This window comes from Callithrix jacchus, chromosome 1 (genome assembly GCF_049354715.1).
Source record: "Callithrix jacchus isolate 240 chromosome 1, calJac240_pri, whole genome shotgun sequence".
Classification (NCBI taxonomy): Eukaryota; Metazoa; Chordata; class Mammalia; order Primates; family Cebidae; genus Callithrix; species Callithrix jacchus.
This window is the reverse complement of record NC_133502.1, coordinates 210,505,843-210,516,542: the sequence shown is the minus strand read 5'-3', so window position 1 is coordinate 210,516,542 and position 10,700 is coordinate 210,505,843. Positions and strand designations below refer to the sequence as shown.

Here is a 10,700-nt window from a genome sequence, read left to right as displayed (position 1 = left end):
TTGCCAAGGAGAGGAAACACTCGGGGACCCCACAGCTCCTCCTACTTTGAGGCCTGACAGCATCTCAAGGCGCAAAGAGCTTCAGAGCTGAGGGCACCGAGGCCCAGAGAGAAGAAAGGATGCTGCGTTCTGGGCTGGTTTTCCTCGGGCTGCTCTCCTCACCCCTTCTGGTAGTGCATGTAGGGCAGGGGACCTCATTGCTGGACTCTGGGCCTGCTGCACCCCCCACCCACCCTCCTGACCTCTGCTTTCCCATCAAGAGTCAGCTTCGGGTAACGGGGAAGCGCAGTGATGTCTGTGGCCCAAAAGAGTGCACTGGGTGGGAGGTGGGTCCAGGCACTGCAGGCTGCGGGACTCCCAGGATGACCGGCCCCCAGTGCTGCCTCCAGGAATCTCACTGCTTGCTGGCGATCTTCTTCTTCCGAGTGGAGACCAGGTCGTAGAAGGGGACGTGGGTGATGCTGGCTCTAGAGTGAGAGTAAGAGGAGTGATTTCAGGGCTGGACTGGCCGTCAAGGGAGTCTGGTCTTCCAGGGCTTCTGTTAGAGTCATGAGACTCCCAGGGATGTGTCAGCCTGCTCTGCAGCAGCAGAAAGGCCAGGTGGCCCCAACAGGCGGGGTGCTGTGGCTCATGTCTGTAATCTCAGCATTTTGGGATTACAGGCGTGAGTCACTGCGCCAATGCAGGCAGATCACAAGGTCAGGAGTTCAAGACCAGCCTGGCCAATATGGTGAAACCCTGCCTCTATTAAAAATCCAAAAAATTGGGGCCGGGTGTGGTGGCACTTTGGGAGGCCAAGATGGATGGATCACAAGGTCAAGAGATCGAGACCATCCTGGTCAACAAGGTGAAACCTTGTCTCTATTAAAAATACAAAAATTAGCTGGGCATGGTGGTGCTTGCCTGTAGTCCTAGCTACTCAGAAGGCTGAGGCAGGAGAATTGCCTGAACCCAGGAGGCGGAGGTTGCAGTGAGCCGAGATCGCACCATTGCACTCCAGCCTGGGTAACAAGAGCGAAACTCCATCTCAAAAAAAAATCCAAAAAATTAGCCTGGCGTGGTGGTGGGTACCTGTACTCCCAGCAACTTGGGAGGTTGAGGCAGGAGAATTGCTTCAACTTGGGAGGCGGAGGTTGCAGTGAGCCGAGATCGCGCCACTCACTCCAGCCTGGTGACACAGTGAGACTGCGTCTCAAAAACAAAAACAAAAACCAGATGGCCCAGCAAGAGCTGTGCCAGGGTCAGTCCAGCCTTGCTAGCTTAGCCCAGTGTCCCATGGGCAGGGCCAGAGAGGGTGAGGGCTCCAGTCAGGAGCTGACAGCCTTGGGAATTCTGTGCCCAAATATCTCTGGACCCCTCTCCAGGCTCCTGTTGGAGACCTTCGGAAGGTGATCAGAAAAGCTTGGGGAGAAGCCAATAGACCTGCTTGTTGGACTCTGCTCTGTCCCTGGCTCTGTGGCCCTGGGCAGGTCCCTCCCCTCTCTGGGCCTCAGTTTCCACATCTGTAAGACGGAGGTGAGAATAGGTCTGCCTGGCAGCCTCCCAGGCTGTTCTGCTGCAAGGCCCCGGTGAAAAGACCCTGAAAGTCCCTGAGACACGGGCCCTGCCCAGCAACCCGTCCTGCCTTCCTCTGCCACCAGGCCTCCTCTCACTAGTATCTTGGGCTGGCTCAGAGTCAAGCCCTGAGCAGGTTTGCCATTTTGTGCTTTACCAGGTGTGTCTTCCTTGTGCCTCTCCTGTCGGTGGCACCACAGAACCAGACCCTACACTTTGGCCTTCCTTACCTAGCCACCCCTCCCTATTTATCAGTCTGTGGCTCCCCAGTGCCCCAGGAGAAATGGAAGCTCTTCACCACAGTGGCTGTGGCTTTGCCATGCTCAGTAGTTCCGGCTCCCACCCTGCCCAGCCTCACCTGGACTCGAGGGCGGTGCAGGTGGGCCGTCTGCTGATTGCCCACACCGGTTCTTTTATCTAGAAGTTTAGCTTGAAAGCTTTTTCCTCCGCCCCCACCAGGTCCTTCCCAGGCTACTTTGGACCATGATGCCAACAAGAGCAGTGCCCGGGCAAGGGCAGGGCAAGAACTTTATGCACAACTCTGTGCTCTATTCTCCCACCAACCCCACCCACTGGGCCTCTCCCTTCCCTGTGTCCTGGGGCCTGAACTGGAGCCGGGCACACAGGACATGCCTATGGAATACAGGTGGAAGGGATTTTCAGGCCAGAAACAGGAGGGAGAGGCTGGAGTTAGCCCCCTTTACACACAAGGAAGCAACACCTCAAAGCAGCAGGGCCTTCTGGAAGGTGACGGGGAGCCGCCCCCGGAGCTGGATACCCCTTACCGGATGGGCTCAATCCACTGGTCGCGCTCCTCGGCATTGGCGGCTGAGATGCGGTAGGACTCGTGCTTGCCTTCCACCACCCTGCCGTCGCCGTCAGTCTTGCAGGCCTTGATTTTCTGGCCTCAGCAGCTGGGGTTGTAGAGCTCCAGGCAGAACTGGGGAGGTGGCCGGGCGGGGTGGGGAGAGAGGGAGGCTGAGTGGGCTCTCCAGGAGGCTCAGAGATGCCCAGATGCTGGTGTCCATGCCCAGCCTGGCAATCCCACCCCATGACAGGCCAAGGGGCAGGAGCTGCTCCCCCCACACTGAGCACTCTCTCTGTGCCAGGCTCCTGAATCCACCATCCTCCTGAATCCACCATCCTCCCTGAAGTCCCCATGTGACACATGGGCTAGCTGAGGTTCTGAACAGAGCAGGGCTTACTCAGGGTCATCCAGCCAGTCAGGGTCTATGGGACAAGTGAGGACAACCATGCCCTTGGACTGACATTGACCTTTTCCCACTGTCCATGGCCCCAGGAGGGAGAGAAGCGCAGCCCTGAGCTCTGCTGAAGGTGGGAGGGGCACAGCCTGGCTTCCAGGGAGCCCAGCCTCAGGCCCTCTCCCCACACCCAGTTTAGGAAATTCTCCAGTGCCTCTAGCCTTGGGGACCCCCCAACTGGACACCTACTGGCTTCTTGGGGTCATCCACCTTCTGCACGGAGAGGTTCTCAAGGGGTATGATTCCCTGTGGCTCCTGGTCCTACAGGGAGAGGGAAAGGAAGGGCAGGGGCAGGGGCAGGGGCAGGAAGCAGACCTTGAGGCCCAAGACAGGATGTAAACGTGGAAGGTTCCCCAACCCAAAGAGGAGCGTGCTGAAGTCTTCTGAGACTGTCCAGCATGGGGGTGGAAGGTAGGAGTGGCATGTGAAGAGCTCTGGCCAGAGGTCAGGAGGCCCAGCTTTAAGCCCAGCCTCTCCTCTCTGTACCTCGGTTTTTCCCATCTGTAAAATGGGTGTGGAGGGGAACCAAATCATCTCAAAGGATCCAAAGCTGTTATTCGACTGCTAGTGGGAGTTGGGAAGGGGGTTGTGCAGGGAGAGGCGGGGGCAGGGGAGGGCCCAGGGCACCCTGCTCACTGTGGTGAACTCGAAGTAGTAGAGGCAGTTGTCGGTCAGGATGAACCAGCGCCGTTTCCACGTCTTCACGCGGCCCCCTGTGGGAGGCCAGCGTAGCAAGCAGGTCAGTCCTCCTGGGCCGCTGACACAGATGCCCTGACCCTCAACTGCCGCCCCTCCCCCGACATCGATCCCTCTCTCAAACAAGAACCTTAGTGGCTCCCATCACCCCCGGGGTTTCCCTGGAGCTGCTTGAGCTGGTGTTCAGGTCACCTCTGCGATCAGGTCCCAGGTGTGGTCCTAGGAATGGCCACTCCATGCTCTCTCTGGCTACCATCACTCAGCGGCTGCTTCATTCCTCAGCCTGCTCCCTGCCTGGCACTGTGCTGAGCATTTCATCCTTCACTTGCCAGACACTGTGCTAGAGGTTTTAAAAAATATTATTCATCTTCATAACCACGTGTGAGGAGGGGACCATCGTGAACCCCGTTTTACAGATGGGGAAACTGAGTCATGGAGAGGTTAAAATCATCTGCCCGCAGTCCAGCCGCAGAACTGGGATTCGAACCCTGGTGTCCTAGTTCCGGAGCCCAACTCTTGGCCATTTTGCTGCACATTTAACCCTCCCAGGGATCATTATCCCCATCTTACAGCTACAGAGGCTGAAAACCTGACCATCGGCACTTGGGTGGAGGAGCTGGGGTTTAAGGGCTGTGTGACTCTGAGGCCCCCTCTCCCATCCAAGTTGGGATTTGTGACTTAGAGCTTCTCAGGGGCAGACAGCACGTGGCTGGAGCATGACAGGAGGCTGAGTCTCTGGAGGAGGATGGACTAAGGTGTGGTGTGGAGAGTCAGAGGGCTCAGGGTCTCCTGGGGCACTGGGCAGGACTGGCATGGGGCTGGGGGGACAGGAGGTGCTGGAGGCTCAGTGTTGCTGGAGGTGAGCCAGGTTAAAACCCCTGCTTCAAGATGAGGCATCTGTCCCCACCTGCCCTGCAGGCGCTGGCCCCGCCTGGGCTGTCCCTGCTGGAGAGGCTTCCGGGAGTGTGTGTGGGAGGCAGGGGCAGATGGCCAGGCACTGGGGCTCCCCTGCTGGACTCTGCAGTCACCGCTACTGTAGCACCCACCCCAGCTGCTCTCTGCAGGGTGCAGGCCCTCCCTGCCTCCAGTCAGCTTGAAGGCAGCCTCTCCCAAGCCACATCCTGTCACCCTTCCTCCCCTTCTTTAGGGACACCTAACCCTCTGCTCCATCAAATCTGCCCCTGGCTGGCTGTGTGGCCTCAGGCAGATCCCTGACTTCACTGTTGGGCCGTGGGCGGGACAGCACCTTGCCTGAGCTCTGTGGGTTCTGAACCAATGGTAGTCCTCATAACCACGTATGAAGAGGGGCCACTGTGAACCCCATTTCTCCCCATTCCTCTGGGGAGGGAGAAACAGAACCGCCGCTGAGGCGTTTGTCAATGACTCTGTCTGCCTCCCGCCCCACTTACAGCTCAGCCCTCCTCCTCTGGCTCCCTTCATTCTCAGGACAGACGAATGGATGGAGGAGGCAGACAACTGCACTGGGGGCAGGAGACCTGGGGCTGTGCAACTCCCTCTCCCAGGCTGCATGCAAGCCTCGTGTCAGCCGTGTGCCTGCGCACATGTGGCGACGTATGCCTGCGTGTGCATGAATGTGCATATGACATGTGCCCGTGTGTGCGTGAGTGCCTGCGAAGACGTGTGCCTGTGTGCGTGAGTGGACATGTGATGACGTGCGTCTGTCGGCCTCTTACCCAGCTTGAGCAGCCAGCCCTCTCGGTCTGGGTTGAAGAAGGTGTGAGTGAGGTCATTGCCATCGTCCTCAGGAATGGAGAAGGGCTCGCTCTTGATGCTGTCGAAGAGGTTCTGCCCCAAGAGAAGGGAGAGAAAGACCTGGCTGCGAGTCCACCCGAGTCCGAGTCCTGGCCTGGCCTTGAGCAGGTCACTCACTGGCAGGCGCACTCTTTCCTCACCTGTTCGCTTCTCATGGTCCCTGGTTCCCTCCCTTGAGCCTGGGCCTGGCTCTGCCACCTGCCACCGGCCACCCTAGTCATGCTTCCCTCTGTGCTACTACACGGCAGAGGGAGCAGGGGTCAGCCCCTCAAACACACACATATACTAATATGTATGCTTACACACACACGCATGCACGCTTATATAAATGCATGCTCATACATGCACACATTTACACACATGCACACACACACCTGCATGCTCACACACATACATGCACTCACATGCCTACACACATACACTCACACATGCATGCACACTCATACACATGCACACTTATATACATGCATGCTCACATACATGCACACGCATGCATGCTCACACTTACACCTGCATGCACTCACACATATATGCACATACATGTTCACACGATGCTTATACATACATGCACACGTATGCACACATACATGCAGGATCACACATACATGTACCCACATGCCTTCATGCTCAAACACATGCACTTATACATGCACCCTCACACACTCATGCTTACACACATACATGCACTCATACATAATGCAAATACAATATACATGCACATGTTTCTGTGCATTCTCACACATATGCATGCTTACAGACACAGACACATACACACACACATATTCTCTCTCTCTGTCTCTGGGGCATAGCAACCTTGGCAAAGGTTATGGGAGGAGGGTCCTCTCCTGCTTAGGTGCAGCAGCAGAGACTACAAGGTAAACCTTGGGTGGAGGGGCCACTGAGGAGCCACCGGGGAGGATGACTGGCCACTTCATGTTGAGGGACCCAGCTGAGGGAGAGCACAGGGTGGGATGCTGGCTTAGACTCTCAAAAGCCCCTCTCCTAAGCAGACCTGTTCTGGATGGGCCGGGGTGGGGCCTGGGGAGTTCCCAGAAAGCAGACTGCCGTTCTCCATGGAAGCCTTTCTGGCAGTACGAGCTGGTGAAATGTGGGAGAGCAGCTTTGTAGGGTAATGAGCTTTCTGTCCTTGGAGGGGTCTGGAAGTTCCCTATGGGCAAGGTGTGACCACTGGCGCCAGATCAGCCCTGTGTGCTTTGAATCTCCTGCCATGAGACGTTGTGTTCTGTGAGCAACCTGCTGAGATTTCCAAGTGTTTGGAGACCCATTCTAAACACTGTATATTTCTGCTTAAAGGCAAACGCGGTGCTGTCTCCGAGGATGAAATTACTTCCTTTCACTGTGTGTGTGTGTGCTGCTTGCTGCTCACATGTTGCTGCTCAGATGCTTTCTTCGAGATTTTAAATGAAAATTCTCATGAGTTTGATTCAAAGTTTTAGAAATGGGACTGTCTGGTTCTTTAAGATCCTTTCTGACCTCAAGAACTCGGGTCCAGAGTCAGGGGTGGGCTGGGAGTGACTTTCCTGGGCTCAGTCTGGCTGTGGGGCTGTGGAGGTGAGGAAGAGTGGGCCCCGGTTTCTCTCTGGGGAACCCCTACAGGCTTCCCTGGGAATTCCCAGTTGGCACTGGCTGGTTGAACAAGGGCCTGGAGCAGGAAGGCCCCATCAACAAAGCTGTCAGCACAGACACATATTTGGAAGGCCCCAGGAGCCGTGCAGGGGGGCAGACAGGAGGTCTCAACTGCCACAAAACCCACGGGGGGTGGGCAGGGAGGGACCCAGCAGCTTCTGCGGTCACTGTATCAGCCTGTACCTTCTGCCCCCGCAAAGAAAACAGCTGAGTTCACCCACATTTCCTGTCCCCTGTAAACACCAGCCTCCCTGTAAACAAATGGCCTGCACTCACTGCCACCAAACCCCGGGGCCCAACTGTCTTCTCCCGGTGGGGTGGACGTGCAGAAACTTAAGGGCCTCCTCCTCCCAGTGGCCCTGCTGGCTGTGTGTCCCCCTGTCCCCACACCCTCAGTTTTTCTCTGGGGAGTCTCTGTTTCTCTGTGTTCTGTCCAGATCACTCAGCAGGGTTGGCACCCACAGGTCCCCAGCCCCAGGCTCCAGGAAGGGGTGAATGACTCACATCTGGCTGATCAGCACATTTCATCCTGCTAACCGCAGTGCAGGGAGGGCCAGGAGGCCCAAGCCAGTCAATGAGTCCTAATCCTGGGACTTCAGCTGAAACTGCTGAGGAGGAGGACTGTGAGAACTCGGGAAGCCAGGGCCATCTCTGCCATACCTGGGCAGAGCTTGTTTAGGAGAGAAACCAGGCCGGGCACGGTGGCTCATGCCTGTAATCCCAGCACTTTGGGAGGCTGAGGCCAGCAGATCACCTGAGGTCAGGAATTCGAGATCAGCCTGACCAACTTGTAAAAACCCCCGTCTCTACTAAAAATACACACAAAAAATTAGCCAGGCATGGTGATGGATGCCTGTAATCTCACCTACACAAGAGGCTGAGGCAGGATAATCGCTTGAACCCAGGAGGCAGAGTTTGCAGTGAGCCGAGATCACGCCGCTGCACATTCCAGCCTGGGCAACAGAATAAGACCCTGCCTCAAAAAAAGAAAAGAAAAGGTATAAAGCCGGTATCATCAGCGCACTTTGCAGACGAGGAGGCTGGGGCTCACGTCCAAGGTCACACAGACGTAAGGGCAGAGCTGCGGTTTGACCTCCCATCCCGTGAGTCTGAACACTGCACCTTTGCCCTGAGCCTCTTGGGGACTCTGCCCCTGACCCATCTGGATGCCCAGAGCAAGATCGTCTGAACCCTCCTGTGCCCTGACTGCCACCGGGCACCTCTCCACAGCCTTTCCCAGCCAGGCATCTTCGTGGTCCGTGTACCTTTGGGGTGACCTCTCTTTGGGTCATATGTCTGTAAATTTCATTTTGAAAATTGGGCCACTTAAAAGCATTACATGTCCTCACTTAACAGGTCCGAACTGGAGAATCTTTCTGCCAAGTGGTGCCCTTTGACAATCTAAAGGTGCTTCAAGCTGGATCCCTGCTTTATGAACGGGGAAAATGAGGCCCAGGCAGAAGGCAAGAGGATCCCCAAATCCACATGCTGCCTGTGTGTTTCTTCTTTCTTTTTGAGACGGAGTCTTGATCTGTCACCAGGCTGGAGTGCAATGGCACAATCTCGGCTCACTACAACCTCCGCCTACCAGATTCAAGTGATTCCCCCGCCTCAGCCGCCCGAGTAGCTGGGACTACAGGTGCGCACCACCACGTCTGGCTAACTTTTTGTATTTTAGTAGAGACGGACTTTCACCACGTTGACCAGGATGTTCTCAAACTCCCGACCTCGTGATCTGCCCGCTTTGGCCTCCCAAAGTGCTGGGATTACAGGCGTGAGCCTCTGTGTCCGGCCTGTGTGTTCCTTTGTGACCTGGGAAGCTTCAGGATTAGCCCCTTCAACCACAGCAGCACTTGGCTGACTGCCTTACCCTTCTGCACTAATCCTATGACCTGGAACTCAGGGAGGTCAAGCCACTTTCCCAAGGTCACACAACCAGAAAGTGGGGTAGCTGGGAGGGATGGGGTTCGACTCTGGCGCTCTGTTCTGGGCTGCCAAAGAGGAGGATAAGGGCTTCGTAGACCCCCCGGGCAGATTTTGAAGCTAAATTGAGATAATAAACCCCAAAGCCTGGTGAGAAGAAATTTACAAGTTCCATACAAATGTGGTGCATTGTTATTAAGAAAAGCCTTAAATTGGGAAAAAGAGCTAAGGAGGCAGATGCTGGAGAGGACTCACTGGGAGCTGGAGGTAATAAGGGAGCTCCTGGGGGAGAAGCAGGACCAGTGCTGGGAGGTAATTAACTCATTCCCTGCCAGACAACTCATGCCCGCCTTGTGCCATGAGGACCCCACAAGAAATGAGTCACCGTTGCTCATATGCCTTTTATGTTTCAGGCATTTTACTAAGCGCTGGGTTTTTTTTTAAATCATTATTAATTATTTTTAATGGTGACATAAGCCACAAGGCCCTACTTTAGCTGGGGAGCCGAGCAGGAGGCAGGTATTATGTACCTGGCATGTAACATTTAAAACAGATACTCCCCGTGGTGGCAGATCTGGGACATAGGTATTATTATTATTCCCGCTCTCCTGGCAGAGGGGACAGTGGCTTCAACTCCAGTGAGTCCTCACCCAAGGTCACCTAGCAGGCAGACAGGGAAGACAGGAGTAGACCTGAGCTCTAACCAGCTCAAGCCTTCATGCTACATACTGGCTCCTCTGTGATGCACTTTCTCTTCCTGGGACCGAGCAAGGAATGGGTTAAGGGTGAGGCAGTTCTCAAACACCGAGGGGCACCAGAATCACTGCAGATCCAAAGGCTTAAGTCTGGGTGGACCTCCTGGGTGGTCCGTCTCGGACATCTTCCTCAAGATGGGGCCTCTCTTGGGCAGGCGGGTTTCAGGACCAACCTGCTTTGTGACGGTGCCTCTCAAGACAGTCACAGCCTGGGTGGGCCGTATCAGCCGAGTCCCCACTGGGGGCTGTCTATCTCAGAGAAGCCCCTCCCCGGCCATCCCTCTAAGGACGCTCCCTCCTGGATGCCCGGGCTGGGCTGGGTGAGCAGTGCCTCTCACCCGCAGCTGGTCCTCCGGCAGGTCGCTGCCATTGTTGATGCCAAGATTCATGGACACAAAGCGCTCGAAAGGCGGCTTGTCCCGGACGTTGGGGTTGTGGAGACTGGTGTTGAGCATGATGATGGAGAAGGACAGCACGTAGCAGGTGTCTGCGGAGGGGACAGTGGTCACAGTCCTGGCCCTAGCCACTCTCCCCACCTCTGCCCTGGTCCCCTCTAGGGCTCAGAATCTACTGTCGCAAAGCCCTGAGGGTCCACCTTGTCCTCCTGGCTTAACCTTTGAGGCCCAGCCTGCCCACCCATCACACTCTTGCTGGTCCCCACCCCCTCTAAAGGAACCTCAGTCTCTCTTTCTGAGCCCCTTCCCACCCCTGAGCTGTGGCTCCTGCTGGGCCCCCCGCCAGGCCCAGCCTCCCTTCCCTTCGCTTCAATCCTCCTGGCTCAGCCACGGCACCAGGCCTCCTACCCACGGAGCCCTTCCAGCCCCTGCCCACTCTGTTCTCTGCCTCTCAGAACTCGGGGAACACTCATTGTTGGCAGCACTGTTCAGGGCTGAGCCATGTGCTGCTCTGCGATCTTGCGGGCATTGTGGGGCTCCTGAGCCCCAGCGTGGCTCCCATTATTCAGACATTCACGTGCTCAGGAGGGAGGCTGGGCTCCTCCTGGTAACCCCAGGTTACCACCGTGGGGTCTTTTGTGGAGTAACTGGGCCCTGATCCCAGCTGCGTCTCCCACTCTCTGGTTGACCCTGGG

The 10,700-nt window shown here is 56.3% G+C and overlaps 1 pseudogene across 1 annotated transcript; it reads right to left on the bottom strand.

Moving 5' to 3' along the window:
- Positions 1–267: 267 nt before the first annotated feature.
- Positions 268–10,157, bottom strand: LOC144578172 (cytohesin-4-like; annotated as a pseudogene). Its single transcript, XR_013523475.1, has 6 exons — positions 9,949–10,157; positions 5,207–5,318; positions 3,453–3,529; positions 3,006–3,077; positions 2,340–2,494; positions 268–467 (listed from the first exon to the last, which is right to left on the bottom strand). The product of XR_013523475.1 is annotated as a cytohesin-4-like (transcript).
- Positions 10,158–10,700: the final 543 nt, after the last annotated feature.